The sequence below is a fragment of the Suricata suricatta genome, chromosome 5 (assembly GCF_006229205.1).
Source record: "Suricata suricatta isolate VVHF042 chromosome 5, meerkat_22Aug2017_6uvM2_HiC, whole genome shotgun sequence".
NCBI lineage: Eukaryota > Metazoa > Chordata > Mammalia > Carnivora > Herpestidae > Suricata > Suricata suricatta.
Window position 1 is genome coordinate 10,927,081 of NC_043704.1, and position 5,850 is coordinate 10,932,930.

The 5,850-nt window shown below is 45.1% G+C and overlaps 1 pseudogene; it reads right to left on the bottom strand.

The window, feature by feature from the left end:
- Nucleotides 1–3,050: 3,050 nt before the first annotated feature.
- On the bottom strand, nt 3,051–3,556 carry LOC115291058 (annotated as a pseudogene).
- Nucleotides 3,557–5,850: the final 2,294 nt, after the last annotated feature.

A 5,850-nucleotide genomic window follows, 5' to 3' on the forward strand; every position in this document is an offset into this window, starting at 1 on the left:
TAGTAAATGTTTTACACTAGAGTTTGGCATCACAAATCAAGGATGGAGAAGGGTTCTGTACCTGCCCGTTTGCGGGCAGATTCCCAGGATCTGGCTGGGTTTCACCCGCAGCTCTGTGTCAGCTGCTGATGACACAAAACTTGTTTTTTTAAGGGAGGCTACTTTTAGCCTCCCAGATTGGGAGGGGTATCACCCACAGACTAAGGTTTTGGGGTCTGGACAAGGACTGCTGACTTACCCTTTATTATACTTTCAACACTCTCAGACAAGCTCCATGGCTGACTGAACCCTAAAAGGGTCCTGCTGAGAGTTTGAGAGGGAATCACCAGCACTTTGGGAGAAGCATCTGAATAGGTTTACAGTGGGAGCCCACAAAAGAGGGGCTGCGCAGCCCGGGGAGCCAGTGATTTCTACTCAGTCTAGAGAACAAAGCTCAAGACTGTCAAGGGCAAGGATCCAGATAGGGCCATCAAAACAACAAATTCCAGAGAAGTTTTAAAAGTGAAGATGGACAACGTCGGATCATCTGGTCTTGCCCCCATTTTTAAAACCTAGGAATTGTACCCCCACATGGCATATCAGGTGGGGTGGCTATTTGTCCCACCCAATCCTGCTGTTTGCTTATTGATTTGTTTCACTGTGTTCCTTCCTGGATCTGAAGTCGCCACCATTCTCCCCTCCTTTAAGGGGCAGTGCAGAGTCTTTAGCTGGTGTTTAAAGCCATCTGAAAACTGGGTCAGACTTACTCTTGCAGGCTTCTGTCTCCTTTTCCTCCAACATAACCAGAATGATTTCCCTTCTTTGCTCTCATTCATTAGAACCTTTGCCCAGACTCAAATACCCTCTCACATCTCACCACCTCCAAAAAAGCTTCCCAGATCACCCAAGATAGAAGACACCATTTCCTCTTTTGTATCTCTAAGGTGTCTCTGGCTTGTCACCTTCAGGACACTCAGTCCATGCCCTTTAGTGCTGTTGCCTTGTATGTACCCATTGAGAACTCTGGGCTGCTGTAAGCTCCTAGACAATAAGGGGGGCACTTGTTTTTCCTTTTCTATTCATTAGCACAAGGCGCAATGCCTAGCATGCATGGCAGCCACTCAGCTCGTGCTGTTGAGCTAACCAGGTGAATTAGACCTTATGTAATGCTTGATACCTAAAGTGGTTTACATGTAAACCCATCCACCCATACATCTCTACACTGACAACGGACTCGATCCCGCTCTGTGCTTAGCCCTGGAACTACAGCAATGAGCAATAAAGTTGGTGCCTATCTTCACAGAATTTATAGTCACACAACCAGCAATCACACCAATCATGGTGGCTTCCTCTTAATGAAGGCTTACTCTGTGCTAGTCATTATGCTACGTGCTTCTTCATATTATCTTGCCGAATTGTCATGGCCACCCTTGGAGATAAGCACTATTATGACCCCTTTCTTACGGATCAGGGACTAGAAGCTTAGCACATTGGTTAGCTTAACTGCCCAAAGCCATCTGGCTAGTGAGTGGCAAAGTGGGAGCTTGACCCAGACTGTCTGACTCCAGGCTTTTATACCACATGGTATCAGTAATTCTTAATATTAGAGAGATGACAAACACCACAAATATCATGTGTGTTAGCCTCCTCTGGCTGCTATAACAAATTTGCCACAAACTTGGTGGCTTAAAACAACACACATTTATTATCTTACAGTTCTGTGGGTCAGAAATCTAATGCGGGCCTCACCAGGCTAAAACCAAGATGTGGGCAGAGGCTCAAGGGGGAGTTCCATGTCCTTGCCTTTTCCGCCTTCTAGAGCTGCCCGCTGTCCATGACTCATGGCCCCTTCCTGCATCTTCAAAGCCAGCAATGCCACTTCTCTCTGACTTGTCTTCTGTCTTCATGCCTCTGTCTGACTACAGATGAGAAAGATTCTCTGCATTTAAGGACACATATGATTATAGCCAGCCCATTTTATGCGGGACAATCTCCCCATCTCAAGATTCTTAATCATAGCTGCATGGCCCCTTTTACCATGAAAGGGAAACTATTCACAGGTTCCAAAGATTAGGGCATGGATATCTTCGGGTTGCTTTAATCGTACGGGCCACATCATAAAATTATGTAATAAGGGGAGCAGTCTGGAGGTATCAGAAAGGCTCAGGCTTCCTGGGAGGGACAGACAGTGCAGGCTGAGGACCAAGGAGGTGCAAAGCCCCTGAAAAGCCACAGAGCCGGGGCTTTTGTGGGTCTAAGGGTGCCCAGATGTGGTGAGTGGGGGTAGAGTGGGGGTGAGATGTGGGCTGTGTTGTGCTAGAGAAGGTGGCAGGGGTCAGATTATGAGACATGCCTGACAGGTAGGGAGGGATTCTGTTATGATTCTGGGAGAAAAGGGCAGTGAGTAGAAGGCTCAAATGAGGGACATGATTGATTTGCACTTTAGGGTCACTCTGCTGCTGTGTAGAAAACAGGTTGGTGGGGGGCACAAGTGCATGCAATTACGAAGGTATTTCAATAGTTAAGGTGGGAGGTATCAATGGTCTGAACTGGGAAGGGGGCTCTGAGGGTGAGGAGAGGCCAGTCTGGACTCTCGCCCAGAGCAGATAGCAGGGCCGCTGATTGGATGTGAGGAAAGGGAGAGATGTTCAGGTTTCTAAGTGGATTAACCAAAGTGGTTAGGGCCTTTATGTTGACACAATGGTGGCTAGACAAGACCAGGAGTTTGGATGGGAGTGAGATGACCAGAGATGAGCTAAGTGGCTGTAGAAGAAGCAAAGGCAATTCATATAAGAAAGAAAATTTATCCTGGCGGTAGGAGGCCAGTGGGTAGAAACAGGGCAAAAGTTGGCACATTCATTCTTTTTAGTTCTTACAGTTGAATATTTACAGACTCAATATGGCTTTTTTTTTTTGGCTGCAAAAAGCCCTATTGTTTCCATTTGATCCAAGGCTTGGGAGAAGGCTCCAGGGTGGTTAAAAAGCTGTCTAGTAGCTTAAGCTCAGGCACAATCCCTGGCCCAGGGGAATGCTAGAGGGGCCCCTCAAAGGCTACTGGGTTTCAGGGGCTCCTACTGATGCTTGAAGGTGAGCCTCTGGAAGAGATACTCAACCATCTCACCCTGGGGGCTGGCCAGCCTACAGATGCAAGTCAGGTGGTTACCATCTTCTTGATGAGTTTCACCTCTTCATCCAGGAAGTGGTTCTCCAGGAAGTCAGAGACCGAGGTGTATGCAGGCAGAACCCAGGGCATGCAGATCCAAAAGGGCCTGGTTCAGGTTCTTCTCCAGAACCAGGGCAGCTTCCATGGCATCCAGGGCTTTAGCCCACTCATCCTGGAAGAGGGCACAGCCACCATGTTGGTTTTGCATTTTCAGGAGAAGCTCAGCACCCTCCTTAGTCTTCTCCTAAGCCAGCTCATGGAAGAAGTGGCCCAGCCCTCCAGAGTCGCATTGTCGTGGTGGAAATAGAAGCCCAGAGAAAGGTAGGTGTAGGAAGTCCACAGATGCATGTTGGTCAGGTTGATGATGGTGGCCTTCACGTCGGTGGAAAAATTCTGATGACTCTGGATGCTCATGGTTGATTAGTAATAAGGAGCTAAGCTCAAAATAGCATGTTGGCTGGTCCTGGAGGCAAGGCATGGCTGAAAAGGTGGCTCTGAAGGTTGTGACTGGAAAAAAGTTTGGAGGGTAAGTCACAGGCTTGGTAGAAGGGGTGTTTCTGGGTGTCCCTGTTCTGTCTGAACCCTGTTGAAGCAAGAGTCAGATGGGCAGGACCAGAGATACACTTGCTGCAGACATATTGCTTTAAGAGGACCAAGTACACAACGTTAAAATGTCTTCTGGAAAATTATGCAGACCAAATATTGTGGTTGTTGGTTTGGTTTAATTAAGGGCAACATATCAGTTGTCATATTTCGCCTCTCCATCTTAGCAATAAAATTATATTTATTTTTATTATTTTCTTCTATAGTTTATTGACAAGTTGGTTTCCATGTAACACCCAGGGCTCATCCCAACAAATGCCCTCCTCCATGTCCATCACCCTCCTTCCCCTCCCCTTGCCCCCTCTCCCCCTCTGCGATCAGCCCTCAGTTTATTCTTAGCATTCAAGAGTCTCTCAAGGTTTGCCTCCCTCCCTCTCCTCAACTATTTCCCCCCTTCCCCTCCCCCATGGTCCTCTATTAAGTTTCTCCTGTTACACTTATGAGTGAAAACATATGGTATCTGTCCTTCTCTGCCTGGCTTATTTCACTTAGCATGGCACCCTCAAGTTCCATCCACCTTGCTCTGAATGGCCAGATTTCATTCTTTCTCATTGCCATGTAGTATTCCATGGTATATATAAACCACATCATCTTGATCCACTCATCAGTTGATGGACATTTAGGCTCTTTTTAATGATTTGGCTATTGTTGAAAGCGCTGCTATGAACACTGGGGTGCCTGTACCCCTATGCATCAGCACTCCTGTATTCCTTGGGCAAATCTCTAACAGTGCTATTGCTGGGTCATAGGGAGTTCTATTATTACTTTTTTGAGAAACCCCGCAATGTTTTCCAGAGTGGCTGCACCAGCTTACATTCCCACCAACTATAGGAGGGTGCCCGTTTCTCCACATCCTTGCCAGCATCTATAGTCTCCTGATTTGTTAATTTTAGCCATTCTGACTGGTGTGAGGTGGTATCTCAGTGTGGTTTTGATTTGTATTTCCCTGATGATGAGTGACGCTGAGTATCATTTCATGTGTCTGTAGGCCATCTGGATGTCCTCTTTGGAGAAGTGTGTGTTCATGTCTTCTGCCCATTTCTTCACTAGATTATTCATTTTTCAGGTGTGGAGTTTGGTGAATTCCTTATAGATTTTGGATACTCGCTCTTTATCCAATATGTCATTTGCAACTATCTTTTCCCATTCTGTCGGTTGCTTATTAGTTTTCTTGATTGTTTCCTTTGCAGTGCAGTAGCTTTTTATCTTGATGAGGTCCCAATTGTTTATTTTTGCTTTTGATTCTCTTGCCTTTGGGGATGTGTTGGGTAGGAAATTGTGTGGTTGAGGTCAAGAAGGCTGTTTCCTGCTTCTCCTCTAGGGTCTTGATAGTTTCCTCTCTCATATTCAGGTCCTTCATCCATTTTGAGTTTATTTTTGTGTATGGTGTAAGAAAGTGGTCTAGTTTCATTCTTCTGCATGTTGCTGTCCAGTTCTCCCAGCACCACCTGCGAAAGAGGCAGTCTTTTTTCCATTGGATACTCTTTCTGCTTTGTCAAAAACTAATTGGCCATATATTCGTGGTCCAATACTGGGTTCTTTATTCTATTCCATTGGCCTATGTGTCTGCTTTTTTGTGCCAATATTATACTGTCTTGATGATAACAGCTTTGTAGTAGAGGCTAAAGTCTGGGATTGTGATGCCTCCCATTTTGGTTTTCTACTTCAATATTATTTTGGCTATTCGGGGTCTTTTGTGGTTCCATATGAATTTTAGGATAGTTTGTTCTAGTTTTGAGAAGACTGCTAGTGCAATTTTGATTGGGATTGCATTGAATGTGTATATTTCTTTGGGTAATAATGACATTTTAATAATGTTTATTCTTCCAATCCATGAGCATGGAACGTTTTTCCATTTCTTTGTGTCTTCTTCAATTTCCTTCATAAGTTTTCTATAGATTTCAGCATACAGGTCCTTTACATCTTTGGTTGGGTTCATTTCTAGGTATTTTATGGGTTTTTGTGCGATTGTGAATGGGATCAGTTTCTTGAATTCTCTTTCTGTTGCTTCATTATTGGTGTATAAAAATGCAATAGATTTCTGTATGTTGATTTTGTACCCTGTGACTTTGCTGAATTCATGGATCAGTTCTAGTAGGCTTCTG